Source organism: Acipenser ruthenus, chromosome 43 (genome assembly GCF_902713425.1).
Source record: "Acipenser ruthenus chromosome 43, fAciRut3.2 maternal haplotype, whole genome shotgun sequence".
NCBI lineage: Eukaryota > Metazoa > Chordata > Actinopteri > Acipenseriformes > Acipenseridae > Acipenser > Acipenser ruthenus.
In genome coordinates, this window is record NC_081231.1 from 9,240,059 (window position 1) to 9,256,549 (window position 16,491).

Genomic DNA, 16,491 nt, shown 5'->3' on the forward strand with positions numbered 1-16,491 from the left:
GACTTGACTTATTTTTTCTGTAACTATGCAGGTAAGAAACTGAAGTGGATTAGTAACGTGCATGCAGTCATCATGTCTGTCTGTCTGTCTAATATATATATACAGTGCCTTGCAAAAGTATTCAGGGGGTTTCTTATTTTTAAGAAAAATATTTCCCAACATAAAACCAATATCACCTTACAATAATTGATTTTGAGATTCAGTATTTTAAAATAAAATATCAAACAGAACAAAATTTCAAATGTACCATTTGCAATTCAGTAATATGAGAGAATTGGTCATGGGTCTGAATACTTTTGCAAGGCACTGTATATATATATATACACATTATATATATATATATATATATATATATATATATATATATACACACACACACACCTCTGCATTGTTTCGAAACTCAAGTTGCTCTTGTAAAGCTAATGTATTCCATTGTGATTTTATATTTTTTGTGTGTTGTGTTTAATAAATTGTGAATGGATTTTTTTTTTTTTTTTTTAAACAGTAATGAAACGGTGGCGTGTTGTTCTCTTTCTCTGTGGTGTCTTTGTCTACTATTAAAAACCTATTCATAAATAATTAGATCAAATAAAGCAATTAAGACCTGAAGTTGTAATGAAAACCAAAAACGCTTCGGCCATCGAATATTGGATTTGACCAACCTTGTCATAAGATGAATTTTTTTCTGTATAAAACAATTTGTTCACTTCACTATTTATTTTTCGCTGGCACATCAGGTCTTACTTTTAGCTTCTTCCCTTTTTAGTTTTTTTCAGGAAACTTACAGTACAAGCAGTTCTTCGATAAACATTTTTTTCAGAAATGAAAAGTTAAACTTTTAAAATATCTTTTTAAACTATCATAAATATCATATTTAAAGAACATGTATTTTAGCACAGTGGTTCTCAACCCAGGGCCTGGAGAGCTGGAGGAGGGGGGGGAGGGGGGGGGGTCTCCCGGTTTTTGTTCTAACCCCTCCACCCCCTTAACTGACTCAATGATTGTGGCTTAATTGGTCAGAATTCCCATGTTGTTGTTTCAGCAGCAGGTATTTATTTAGCAATTGCTGATTTAGAGATAACTAAAAAACAACAAGAAGCAGCAGCTGCTGCAGAATTGATTGAGGCTCTACAGAATCAGGGTGGAGACACACTGTATTAGATAGGATAGGGGGGCTCTCCAGGACACTGTGGAGACACACTGTATTAGATAGGATAGGGGGGCTCTCCAGGACAGGGTGGAGACACACTGTATTAGATAGGATGGGGGGGCTCTCCAGGACAGGGTGGAGACACACTGTATTAGATAGGATAGGGGGGCTCTCCAGGACACTGTGGAGACACACTGTATTAGATAGGATGGGGGGGGGGGGCTCTCCAGGACATGGTGGATACACACTGTATTAGATAGGATAGGGGGGCTCTCCAGAATCACAGAATCATGGTTGTAGACATTCAGTATGTTTACATGACAAAGCGTTTTCGGAAAACTAATGTTTTCGAAAAAAAGAATCAGAAAACTGATTCTTAAAACGTCACTTTTCTGTGTTTACATGATTAATGATAGAAGATCTAATTAAAATTTAACTGTATACATGGATTTAAGTTTTCGGAAAATGCAGGATATGTTTGCATGCAAAGTACTGTAGTAGCCAAAGTACGATTTGAATAGCGGACATTTCTGCGATAGAACGGAGACCAATCCAATATAGTGCTTTATCAAAGTGTCAGGTCTTAAATTCATAGATTACTATCCTATACGTCTATTCAGATTCCCCACAATGTGCAATCAGCCTTTCCAACAGCTCATCCTGTTCTATATTACCAGTTTCTTTTGCAGACATGATTTTAAATTATCACGTCATTTTAAAGCTGGAAAACATTTGCTGCTTCAGTATGGGCTATTAACAAATACATACAGACTTTAACAAATGTGTTACTTTTTCCCTAACCAGACAAATGGATGCATGCAGACTGACTACAGATTATTATTATCTTCTCTGTTTTCTAAAACCACGTGCAGGAATGAAGGTCAAAGTTTGCGCATGTGCAGTACGCTATCGGAATAAGTTTTCAGAAAAGTGTGTTTACATGATATATGTTTTGTTAGTTTTCTAAATTTAATCGGAAATTTCTAGGTGCTGTTTTCTGAAAACTTACTTTTGGAAGATTTCGATACATTTTCCGAAAACTGTGTTTACATGACTTTTGATATCGGAATTAGTTTTCCGAAAAATATCGGAATTCTTATGCTCATGTAAACGCACTGGTTGTATTAGACCCTTAGGGACCCAGGTATTTTGCCTGTTATTTTTTTACTATTGTTAGATTTGTGGCTAGAATTCTTTAACTATCCCCAAATAGGAAAAAAATCTATATCTAATTTATCAGAAAACAGGTCTTTGTGGCTTCGATATCACTGTTTCTCTTATTTTGTGTAAAAATGTTTGTTTACTGCACTGAGGTAGGGCTGTCCAGTGCAGCAGCAACACTCCTAAACACTGGCATTCAAGACTATCTCCTAATGTGGGCATCTACCGGAAATACACAAGTAAGACCTCGTTTTAAACCTCAGAATCTCCTCTTTCCAATGACGTATGGCATATAAACAGTGATGAAACGGTGGCGTGTTGTTGTCTTTATTTGTGGTGTCCTTGTCTACTCTTAAAAACCTAGTCATATTTTCAAATAGCACAAATAAATGAAATCTTACCAGCACAATTGAGATATATATATATATATATATATATATATATATATATATATATATATATATGTATGTGTGTGTGTACACACTCCTCTGCATTGTTTCAAATCTCAAGTTGCTCTTGTAAAGCTAATGTATTCCATTGTGATTTTATATTTTTTGTGTTTTGTTTAATAAATTGTGAATGGATTTTTTTTTTAAAACAGTAATGAAACTGTGGTGTGTTGTTCTCTTTCTCCGTGGTGTCCTTGTCTACTATTAAAAACCTATTCATAAATAATTAGATCAATTAAAGCAATTAAGACCTGAAGTTGTAATGAAAACCAAAAACGCTTCGGCCATCGAATACCGGATTTGACCAACCTTGTCATATAGATTCATTTTTTTCTGTATAAAAACAATTAGTTCACTTCACTATTTATTTTTTCTCTGACATATCAGGTCTTACTTTTAGCATCTTCTCTTTTTAGTTTTTTCAAGAAATCCATGTGTTTTTTTTTCCCAGTTGCACTGGTTGGCACGTAGACAATTAAAGTATACAGTGCCTATAGAAAGTCTACATCCCCTTTCAAAATGTTCAACTTTTGTTGCCTTGTAGCCTGGAATTAAAATTCATTAAAATACTTTTTTATTCATTGATCTACACATCCTACCCCACAACTTCCAAGTGAAAAAAAATATTCTAGAAATTTGTAGAAAATTAATTATAAATTAAAACTGAAATAGCTTGGTTGGGTAAGTGTCCCCCTTGTAATAGCAATCCTAGATTAGCTCAGGTGTAACCAATTGCCTTCAAAATCACACACCAAGTTAAGTGGCCTCCACTTGTTAAATTGCAGTAATTCACATGATTTCATGATAAATTCAGCAGTTCCTGTAAGTTCCCTCTGCTGGGTAGTGAATTTCAAAGCAAAGACTCAACCATGAGCACCAAGGCGCTTTCAAAAGAACTCCGGGACAAAGTTGTTGAAAGGCACAGATCAGGGGATGGGTATAAAAAAAAAAATATTAAAGACCTTGAATATCCCTTGGAGCACAGTCAAGACGATTAAGAAGTGGAAGGTGTATGGCACCACCAAGACCCTGCCTAGATCATGCCGTCCCTCCAAACCGGATGACCAAGCAAGAAGGAGAATGATCAGAGAGGCTACCAAGAGGCCAATGGCAACATTGCAAGAGCTACAGACTTTTATGGCCAAATCTGGTCAAAGTGTGCATGTGACAACAATATCCTAAGCACTCCACAAATCTGGCCTGTATTTTACCCAAGAAAGACCACCTTGAATCCCGTTTGAAGTATGCAAAAAACACTCTGTAGCCATGTGGCAAAAATTTGGTGGTCTGAAGAAACTAAAATGGAACTTTTTGGCCTAAATGCAAAGCGTTATGTCTGGCGCAAACCCAACACAGCACATCACCCAGGTAACACCATCCCTACTGTGAAGCATGGTGGTGGCAGCATCATGTTATGGGGATGTTTCTCATTGGCAGGGACTGGGGCACTTGCCAGGATAGAAGGGAAAATGAATGGAGCAAAGTACAGTGAAGTCCTTGATGAAAACCTGCTGCCCTCTGCAAGAAACCTGAAACTGGGACGGAAGTTCACCTTTCAGCATGACAACGACCCAAAGCACACAGCCAAATCTACACTGTAGTGGCTAAGGAACAAAAAGGTAAATGTCCTTGAGTGGCCCAGTCAGAGCCCCGACCTAAATCCAATCGAAAATTTGTGACATAACTTGAAGATTGCTCTCCATCAACGCTCCCCAAGGAACTTGACAGAGCTTTAACAGTTTTGTAAAGAAGAATGGTCAAATATTGCCTAATCTAGGTGTGCAAAGTTGGTAGAGACCTATCCCAACAGACTCACAGCTGTAATTGCTGCCAAAGGTGTTTCCACGAAGTATTAACTCAGGGGGGTGGAGGCTTATCCAATTATGATCTTTCAGTTTTGTATTTATAATATATAATCTTTTTCTCAATAAAAACTTTTCCCCCTTAACAGTGTAGAGTATGGAGGATATATATATATATATATATATATATATATATATATATATATATATATATATATATATCCTCTTGAGAGCTAATATAATGCAAATATATAAAAAAAAGGTTTTATCTTTTTAATATTGCAAATCTGTAAAAAGATTAACAGATTTAACAAAATAGAACCAAAACAAGTTCTTGGAAATACTGTTTAGCCGAATAGAAAGAGGACATTTAAGTATCACTTCTTTAGAGAGGGGAAGGAGAGGGGGAGGAGGGAGGGGGGAAGCAGGGCCATGCAGCTTGGGTGGGACACGTTTGGGGGGGGGGGGGGGGTTAATGAGTGGATTGTTTTTTGTCTAAAGGTGGATTTTAAAGAAGGGCTGTCGAAATATGATTGGGTGAAAGTGGCTTGAATGAAGGCTGGGGGTGTTTATGTTGTAGTATAAAGAAGTGAACCTTCTTTGCTGATTAATAATTTGCATTGTCTCTGCATGTTAAGAAGTAAATGTAATACAGGATCCGGAGAGAGAGAAAGAAAAGACTTGAAGTGTTTTGTTTAAAACTTTACATTGGCGGGCTACAGAGTTCCAGTCTACGAGACCACTGGTGAGCATTTTCCACTTTCAAACCTTCCAGCCGACACTTTATTCTGGTCAGGGTTGCCCATTTTTTTGATTGAAAAAAATAAATAAAAAAAAGAATAAAAAGGGATTTATTTGATATAAATTATGGAAACATTTTAGGGGTAGGGGTACCTAATGTTCTTAGGGTGTTGCAAATAGTAATTTGTGAATAGTTACTGTACATAGCACGTCACGGACCTCATAGCAAAACAAATAATGTGATATCTTGTAACAACTGTAAGTCACCCTGGATAAGGGCGTCTGCTAAAAAATAATAATAATAATAATAATAATAATAATAATAATAATAATAATAATAATAATAATAATAATATTAATAATTAGCCCCCTCCCCCATTAGATAAGGTTTCTTACCTTGGTCGTGTTTTCTGCAAGCTGCTTTACAGATCCATTTTCATTTGTTCAAACGTGTTAACTACACACTTCAATGTGAAGCGATGTTTTGGAATTTTGTCGGCTGCCTGACTGGTTTTGCAGTTTCCAGTCATTTCTGATTTTAACCTCGATCACTTGATGCAGCACCAATCATTATATTTTTTTCTTCATTTCATTTTGGAACACATACAAATTCCAGTTTTAAACTTCTCATGTGCTACCGGTACTTAAGGGACTCTTGCAGAGGCTCAGTATTTTTAAGTTTTGATCTGTAACGCAATTAAGTAGGGCCTGTAAATTGACAGAATGATTAAATAAATAAATATATTTTAAGCAGAATGAACATATTGATTGTATAATGATGATATAATGCCAGGGCCCATGTGCAACATCACCTACCCTGTAATCACTAGATCAAGACTCAAGTGCAGTGCATGTAGGCTATTTGTTTGTGTGTTTGTGTTTGTGGCTCCCGGGCCTCCTAGCACTGCGATGGCTGCTATGGTGGTACGTTGCCACTAGTACATACCAAAACTAATTACTAAATGAACACGTACATGAAGCAGATTATTTATCATTGTGGCATCCTCCAGATATGAGCTAGAATATTTTTTGCCTTCTAAAAAGGCTTTCTAGAGTTTGATCCCAGCCACTATTACATCATTCACATCATTACTGCATCACATATTGTCATGTTGACTACATTTGAATGTGCATAAGAGTGAAAATCCCCTCTGACCCTGCGCTAGGTATTGCATCAGCAGCACGGTCTTGTCCTTTACACTCAGAATGAGTCTATCAGTCTGTCACAAGCTTGCAGTTCAAGGGGATAGTCCCCCTTTAAACACAGTTTAGATGATTAGATATCACTTAAATAGGGATGAGATTCCCTGCTTTTCCATTTTTATTGAAAAACTGTATAAAATAGATAATAAAATAAAAAAAATATTTTAAAAAGGAAATCAAATCGGTGATTTCAGTCGAGTTGATTTAAATCACCAGCCCAGATTTTGTCGATGTCCATGGAAATATGGCTTTTTTTCTCCAAAATGTTCATTCTTATCCCCCAATTAAACATTGGACAGTTTTCTAAACCATTTCGCTCTACTTTTGTCCCTACACAGGTTTCTGTTGCTGATGTGATAAACGCTTACAGTATATCTACTCTCAGGTTCGGTATTTCATTCTTTCAGGGTTAAACGATCTGCCCGTGTTCCACAGAACACTACAAATAAAACAAAAAAAAAAGTAAAATCTACACTGTATATACTTAGTTGTTTTTGTGGATTAAGTGCTGTATTTTAACATATTGTAACACATTGTACATAATGATAGGATTCTGAAAATGCTACTTCTCAAAAACGATGACTGCACGTGAACTGAATTGATAATAAGAGCCTTTATTCCGATTCCAAACGTGCTGCTTTGTCGATGCAGGATGTATTTGTAGGCATATATACAGTGATGTAGAAAATCAAAAGAATTGGCAATGAATGCAAACATGAAAAACAGATAAGGGAAGCAGCATAACAGAGAAAGAAACTCTGACTGTAATCTCTGCACTACGATTTAAAGGGGATCTCAAGTTGTTTTTTGTGTGTTACGTGTTCCCATGTGTTGCTACAACTGTTTAAGTAAGGTGTGGGTATTGTTTTTATTTGCAATTTGACATCCTCACCACTTTCACACTATTAAACTGCCATCTACACAGTGCTCCGTTTCCAAGATGGCTTCACATGTACCCTTCAGAAGAACTTCAGAACTACATTTCCCATCATCCTCCTGCTCAAGCATGTATGATGGGGGGGTGTGGGGGGGGGGAATGTAGTTTAGTGTTAATGAAGTAAAGGCAACAGACTGCTTAGGGTTTGGTTTGATCACTTGGCCTCCCCACTTGTCAGAGTCACAAGCCGCTACTGCCCTGCTAATAATGACGTCATTACGGCATTGACGGCATCACTTTTATTATTTATTTTTTTTTAAATACCGGTATACTGTCCCACCCCTAATTTGTATTATGTCTGGAAACGGCTGCACCTGTCTGGAGCTTTTTCTTGATTTTTATTTACATTACATTTGTATAATATTCAGAGTCTCTGCAAGTCGCCTTGGATAAAGGCATCTGCTAAATAAACAAATAATATGATGCATCATTGCTTCTATTTTAGTGGAACTGTATAAAGGTACTTTGGTTTCTGTTTGATGTAATCGACTTGCTTCACATTATTTATGATGTAATTAAATGCTCCTTCTTTAGTCTTGTTATAACGACAGGTTATGTTCATATTTAGCATAAAAGAATAAACATCCTTTGCAAATAAAACCATTTCTTAATTTAAGTTTGTTTAAATTAGTTTGAAATTGCACTGGGTCAATATGACCCTAAACAGAATGGATGTGCCTACATTCTGAACCGAATAGGAGGGTTAAGAATTGAAGTTTTGAAATTGTGTTTCAGGAAAGCTGAGGAATAAGAGATTTGAGAAGACACCGTGAAGAGGAACCAACAGATATGGACATTTCAAAGTAATTCTATTCCCGATTTATCTGCTTAAAGGGGATTTCAAGTTGTTTTGTGTGTGTGTGTCACGAAGGACAATTAAAGTCAAAGGCAAGTATAATTACTTTAATTGCTAAAGGCAGCCAAACTACGCCACCTGGTGGAATATACGGGCACCAGGTCCCGAAATATGAATATACTTTCGTGATTAGATCTAATATTTAATAAACTTTTATCCAAATCCTTCTTTACAGGTTCTTTTTTTTTAATCCCAGGACCACACAACACACTCCACACAAGATACAATTATAAAATAAGCTTTATTTAGTACAGAAAATTCTTTAAAATATAAAAAACTTCAGTTACAACACAGTATTATTCCTTATTCTCGCTCATCTGGTTAACACAGGATAGCATACTCGGTACACATTTTTAAAACACATCATTCAATAACGAAGGTGTTGCAACAAAAAAATAAAATCAATATTTCAATATTTGGCAGAACAATTGAATAAAGTCCACTAAATAGTGGTGCAACTACTTGTCCACCGCGAACAGCTAGAAATATTGGTATGCAAGAGAAAACAAAAGAAAAATCAATCTCACGAATCTCTGTCCCGATTCCGTTGATAGATGAGAAAAGATCCAACTCGTTAAACCCGAGCCTACAGAGGACTCCAGAAAGAATAGTCCATGTTCAGAGGACTCTAGAAAGAATAGTCCATGTCCAGCACAGCCCCCTCTAGCCTCCAGGAACGCTCGCAGATTCTCCCGTGCAGCTATAACAGCTCCAGCTGCAGCAACGCGGATCCCGACACACACTCTAGCCCCAGAACATCAGTCTTCAGCACAACGGGTATAAACACAGATTTTAGTCCCTACACAGATTTACTGCATAGTCAAACTTCACTCAATTGATCTATCAAAAACAGAAAGAAAAAAAGAAACAGTCTCGGCTCATTCCAAGCAATTCCACCCGGTTTATCACGGAAGGGGGTATAACAGTCACAGTATTAAAATCACAAAAACAACATCTATCAGCGTCTTAAGCAGCCAAACATGAGAACCAGTACGTTTTTTTAGTATTGTACTTCCCCGTGTGCTGCCTGAGTCGCGTCTCTCTCAATCTTCATACTTTTTCATCCACGAAACGTTGTTCTTTTCTTTCTACAGCTCTGTTCCCACACTCTTGTCCACCTGCTCCCCTACTTAATCCATCAATATCGGGTCGATCTTGCGGGTCTATATTCCTCGTCCCTCGTCACCGTTCATTCATTTTTTCTCTGGTTTGTGAGTCGAAGCGCTCTTTATTGTCTGTGAGGGATAGATTAGGGCAGGTGAAAACACCGGAGATGATTACTGTGGGAGTCGGGAGTCAGGGGTCCCAAACTGGTCTCAGGTGTGGAGTTCAAACATATAAATTAACAATTAGTGAATACAGCAAAAACAAACCTCACAGTGATAAAAAAGAAACTTCACACACAAAAATTATAACAATAAAAATCAAACACGTCATAAGAATAAAAATTAAACACATTATAATAACCGTGAATATATTAAAAAATAAATATTTAGTGCACACAATAATAATAACACTTGATCCACCCCCACCATTTTAACAACTTGGTCATTCATGACATGTGTGTGTGTGTGTGTGTTACATGTTCCTATGTGTTGCTACACTGTTTAATTAAGGTGTGTGTATGTTATTTTATTTTGACACCTTGACCACTTTTTTAAACTATTAAATTGCATTCTACAGTGCTGTTTCAAGATGGCTTCCCATGTACCCTTCAGAAGAACTTCAGAACTACATTCCCCATCACCCCCATCATACATGCGTGAGCAGGAGGATGATGGGAAATGTAGTTAATAGTGTAAAACACTGGTCAGGATGTCAAAAAAAAAAACAATACACAATCCTTACTTAAACAGTTGTAACATGTAACACACACACAAAAGAAAACTTGAGATCCCCTTTAATAAGTTTATACCAACACTCTGGGGGGGTCTGTTTTTTCTTCAAAATGTTTAATCTGGATTTAATAGTCCTATGTCATTTTCTTTCTTTTTTTTAAATTTGGAATCGGCAATTATTTTACCCCCGTGCACTCACGCTGTCGTCTTTCGAAACTTGGTTCAAGCTGTCAAGTTAAGCCATCCTTGGTATCACTCCCATAGACCAGGATTGGATGAATTATGCTGTCAAACAGTTTGAAGAATATTCATTTCGTGGGAGGATTAAATGCAGCCAGTGTTTTTTCTTTTTAAACTCTCTCTCTCTCTCTCTCTCTCTCTCTCTCTCTCTCTCTCTCTCTCTCTCTCTCTCTCTCTCTCCAGGTTTATTCGCAGGTCCATTCTAGACATCATCTGTATAATCCCACAGGTCATATGTGCCGTTTCCGAAGTAAGAACAACATTGTAACTGAAACTAAACCCAGTCCAGGCAGGCAGGCAGGCAGGCAGGCAGACAGATAGACAGATAGACAAGGCAGGCAGACAGGCAGACAGACAGACAGATAGACAAGGCAGGCAGGCAGGCAGGCAGACAGACAGATAGACAAGGCAGGCAGACAGGCAGACAGACAGGCAGGCAGGCAGGCAGACAGACAGAAAGACAGACAGGCAGGCAGGCAGACAGACAGACAGACAGACAGACAGACAGGCAGGCAGACAGACAGGCAGATAGACAAGGCAGGCAGACAGACAGACAGACAGACAGATAGACAAGGCAGGCAGACAGGCAGATAGACAGACAGACAGACAGGCAGGCAGGCAGACAGACAGACAGGCAGGTAGGCAGACAGACAGACAGACAGACAGGCAGGCAGGCAGACAGACAGACAGACAGACAGACAGACAGACAGACAGACAGACAGACAGGCAGAGCAGCGTTTGGGACTCTAGTGCCTTCATCAGCACTGTGAAGGGCTATGCACACCGGACGAGAATGAAGCGAGCGAATAAAAAAGAATGAAGCCTATGGGTTTAAATGGAGCAATGCACACCACAGGCATAGCGAGCGGAGTGAATGAAAAAGAATGAACCCTACGGGTTTAAATGGAGCAATGCACACCACAGGCGTAGCGAGCGGAGTGAATGAAAAAGAATGAACCCTATGGGTTTAAATGGAGCAATGCACACCACAGGCATAGCGAGCGGAGTGAATGAAAAAGAATGAACCCTATGGGTTTAAATGAAGCAATGCACACCACAGGCGTAGCGAGCGGAGTGAATGAAAAAGAATGAACCCTATGGGTTTAAATGGAGCAATGCACACCACAGGCATAGCGAGCGGAGTGAATGAAAAAGAATGAACCCTATGGGTTTAAATGAAGCAATGCACACCACAGGCATAGCGAGCGGAGCGAATGAAAAAGAATGAACCCTATGGGTTTAAATGGAGCAATGCACACCACAGGCGTAGCGAGCGGAGTGAATGAAAAAGAATGAAGCCTATGGGTTTAAATGGAGCAATGCACACCACAGGCATAGCGAGCGGAGCGAATGAAAAAGAATGAACCCTATGGGTTTAAATGGAGCAATGCACACCACAGGCGTAGCGAGCGGAGTGAATGAAAAAGAATGAACCCTATGGGTTTAAATGAAGCAATGCACACCACAGGCATAGCGAGCGGAGCGAATGAAAAAGAATGAACCCTATGGGTTTAAATGAAGCAATGCACACCACAGGCATAGCGAGCGGAGTGAATGAAAAAGAATGAAGCCTATGGGTTTAAATGGAGCAATGCACACCACAGGCATAGCGAGCGGAGTGAATGAAAAAGAATGAACCCTATGGGTTTAAATGGAGCAATGCACACCACAGGCGTAGCGAGCGGAGTGAATGAAAAAGAATGAACCCTATGGGTTTAAATGGAGCAATGCACACCACAGGCGTAGCGAGCGGAGTGAATGAAAAAGAATGAACCCTATGGGTTTAAATGGAGCAATGCACACCACAGGCATAGCGAGTGGAGCGAATGAAAAAGAATGAACCCTATGGGTTTAAATGGAGCAATGCACACCACAGGCGTAGCGAGCGGAGCGAATGAAGCGAGCGAATTTTGAAATAAATGTGTTTTATTTCTATTCGCACCACAAGATATTCGCATTGCTATGGACCAATCAGAAATAAGATTGAGCCCGACTGTCTCACTCACGCAAGGACAGGTTAATGAACTTCAGCTTGTAAACTAGTTATTGTGATTCAATACTTTTACAATATACAATTATTATACAGTCAGTATCTCACCAAAATACAGCATTGGAGTTCACAATGTCTTTTTGGATTGTATATTTACATTTCTATGTAACGTGATAATTAAAAAAGTTGATTCTGGTAAATCCAGCTTCCATATCCCTGGATAGTTTAATAGTATTTGATTCTGGTTCCAGGTTTTAAATGACACTGAGTGAAGCTGCAGGCGTTGACGTTGTGAGTTTGAGCAATTGCTTTTTTTTTTTTTTTACTAAGTTTAATAATATTAAATCCTGGGTCTTTGTTTTATTCCTTCACCACACAAGGACACTAACATTAAAACTACAGGATTTTCCTTTGTACTTAGCTGGAAAGTTTTATGAAGGTTCACAAAGCGATTAAGTAGTCTAATTTCTTTTAATAACGTACAGTTCTCTTTTCTTTTCCTTTCTTCTGCTGCATTCATCTCATTCACTTCGCTCCCGGTGTGCTTTACTTATTCGCCTTGAATTCACTCACTCGCTTAATTTGGTTCTGGTGTGCATATACTGTTACTGAAACTAAACCCAGTCCAGCAGGCAGACAGACAGGATTCTGAAAAAATCCATCGAATTTCAAATTGGATTTGACTTCTTCCGTGAATATTACTTTTCAACATTTTGTTTCTGCTTTCTATGATAATATTTATTAATTTTTGTGTGTTTGTTTTAAACCCCCCACCCTCCACCTCCTCTCAGTATTTTCAGGATGTAAGGGAAGACACAAAAGTGTGCTGGGTCCTGTCTCTCACCGCGGTTATCTCCAGTTCCGTGGGTCTCGGGGTCCTTCCGCTTCAAAGCTGTCTCCCCCAAGGAATCAAGAGCTTGCTGTCTGGGATATTCCAACTGGTAGCAGGTGAGTCACTCTCAAGAGGGAGAGAGGAGGGGAGAGGGAAGAAGAGAGGAAGAGGGGGGAGAGGGAGATCAATTAATACTAATACTGTCATTCATGATCTTACCCAGTGTGGAGTAGTAGTTAAGGCTCTGGACTCTTGACTGGAGGGTTGTGGGTTCAATCCCAGGTGGGGGACACACTGTTGCTGTACCCTTGAGCAAAGTACTTTATCTAGATTGCTCCAGTAAAAACCCAGCTGTATAAATGGGTAATTGTATACAAAAATAATGTGATAACTTGTAACAATTGTAAGTCCTCCCCCGCTCTCTCTCTCTCTCCCAGGTGTATCCATCATGAATGCCAGTTCGATCCACACATACCAGTCATACCAGAGTGGACAGGGGATCAGTGACGTGTACTTTTATGCAGCCTGGACTTCGTGCGGCCTGTCCTTCCTCAACAGTGTCTTATACCTTCTAGAATGGAAGAATGCAGGAGGAGAGTGAGAGAAGAGAAGGGGGAAGAGAGGAGGAGAGGAGATTAGGGGAGGGGAGGAGGAGAGAGAGAAGTGAGGAGGGGAGAGGGGGTAGAGGTGTGAGAAAGTAGAGGGGAGAGGAGATTAGGAGAGAGAGGTGAGAGGGGATGAGGAGAGGGGGAGAGGAGTGAGAAAGTAGAGGTGAGAGGGGATGAGGAGAGGGGGAGAGGAGTGAGAAAGTAGAGGGGAGAGGAGATTAGGAGAGAGAGGTGAGAGGGGATGAGGAGAGGGGGAGAGGAGTGAGAAAGTAGAGGGGAGAGGAGATTAGGAGAGAGAGGTGAGAGGGGATGAGGAGAGGGGGAGAGGAGTGAGAAAGTAGAGGGGAGAGGAGATTATGCAATTTTTTTATGTCTAGCTAGCTAGATGCCTGATTCTTGTGTATGCTTAGACCATGTAGTTCATTGTCAATGCACTTAATTTTGATTGCTACTATATAATGTCGTATTTGTAGCACATTGTATTTTTAACACTGGAAAACCTGTAAATCGCTGTGGGTAAAAAACACCTGATAATGACCCTGTGTGAGCTCCCTGCAGAGCTACGCTGTGTGAGCCTTCGTTCTGCAGAACTACCTTGTGTGAGCTCCCTGCGAGAGCTACGCTGTGAGAGCCTTCGTTCTGCAGCACTACCCTGTGTGAGCTCCCTGCGAGAGCTACGCTGTGAGAGCCTTCGTTCTGCAGCACTACCCTGTGTGAGCTCCCTGTGAGAGCTACGCTGTGCGAGCCTTCGTTCTGCAGCACTACCCTGTGTGAGCTCCCTGCGAGAGCTACGCTGTGAGAGCCTTCGTTCTACAGCAATATACTTTAGGTCCACTCAACAATGTAGCCTCAGACAATGAAGTACGGGAAGTTATTAGGATCAAAACAGAGGACTGTGATTAATGTGCGTTAAAAAAAAAATGCGTTCTTAGGTTTAAACAATCTAGTTTTCTCCAGGCTAACCCCCCTAACCCCTCCCCTCCCCTCCCTCCACCCCAACCTTAAAATAACTCCCCTAACCCCTCCCCTCCCTCCCTCCACCCCAACCTTAAAATAACTCTCCTAACCCCTCCCCTCCCTCCCTCCACCCCAACCTTAAAATAACTCTCCTAACCCCTCCCCTCCCTCCCTCCACCCCAACCTTAAAATAACTCTCCTAACCCCTCCCCTCCACCCCAACCTTAAAATAACTCTCCTAACCCCTCCCCTCCCCTCCCTCCACCCCAACCTTAAAATAACTCTCCTAACCCCTCCCCTCCCTCCACCCCAACCTTAAAATAACTCTCCTAACCCCTCCCTTCACCCCAAACTTAAAATAACTCCCCTAACCCCTCCCCTCCCTCCCTCCACCCCAACCTTAAAATAACTCCCCTAACCCCTCCCCTCCCTCCCTCCACCCCAACCTTAAAATAACTCTGCTAACCCCTCCCTCCACCCCAACCTTAAAATAACTCTCCTAACCCCTCCCCTCCCTCCCTCCACCCCAACCTTAAAATAACTCTCCTAACCCCTCCCCTCCCTCCACCCCAACCTTAAAATAACTCTCTTAACCCCTCCCCTCCCTCCCTCCACCCCAACCTTAAAATAACTCTCCTAACCCCTAAACAAATAACCTGTGTGCATTCACCTGCTTTAACGAGCTCTGTGCGTCCTAATCTGCAAAACAAACGCAAACACCTCCTCGCTTGGCTTCCTTCTGAACAAACCAACATATTTAATGAGATCCAGCTGTTCCACACTGAGACACGCCCCCTGTGAGCTCATTAATTTGGCGCGGCTCTATCGAGCGGGTTACAATGGGCAGAGCAGTCAGTGAACTTTATGAAGACGGGCAGAACGCAGCTCTCGCTATTCCTTATCCAATGCTGCCATCGTGTGGCCATATAGTAGGACCAATTGTTCCAATAACTTTTTTGTATTTTTTTCTTTTCTATCTGAACACAGCTCTGTTGCTCTTTGAAATGACTCGTATTTACCCCTGTGCAGAAATAGACATTTCAGATACATTCTTAAAATACAGCAAAAACAATCTTTACAGGATACGCAGGAGAGTACTGTGTGTATAAATAATAACGTTCTCTGTAATTGCTCTTATTTGAAATCATTCTCATGCATTTATCATGCTTACTACGTGTTCCTATCAGTTACTATCAGGTTTAGCTGCTCTTAGTTGAATTCGTATAATTTACTGTGTGCTTTATTATTTTGCTCTTACTTGAATTGATTTTATGGTACTTTCATAGCTGCTCTTATCTGTATTATGGTATTCTGTAATGTGATATTTTAACAATTGTAAATCGACCTGGATGTCTGCTAAGAAATAAATAATAACATTAATAATGTCTTTGCTGAATTTCACTACCTGTACTACCCATTGTAAACAGCAGAAGGAACCAGCAACCGCTTGTCACTGAGCTGTGCTCTTATAAAAAATATATATATATGGTTTAATAGAAATAACAGTTCAACCAAATGGCCACACGATGGCAGCATTGGATAAGGAATAGCGAGAGCTAGGTTAGAGCATAAGAACATAAGAAAGTTTACAAACGAGAGAAGGCCATTCAACCCATCTTGCTCGTTTGGTTGTTAGTAGCTTATTGATCCCAGAATCTCATCAAGCAGCTTCTTGAAGGATCCCGGGTGTCAGCTTCAACAACATTAATGGGGAGTTGGTTCCAGAC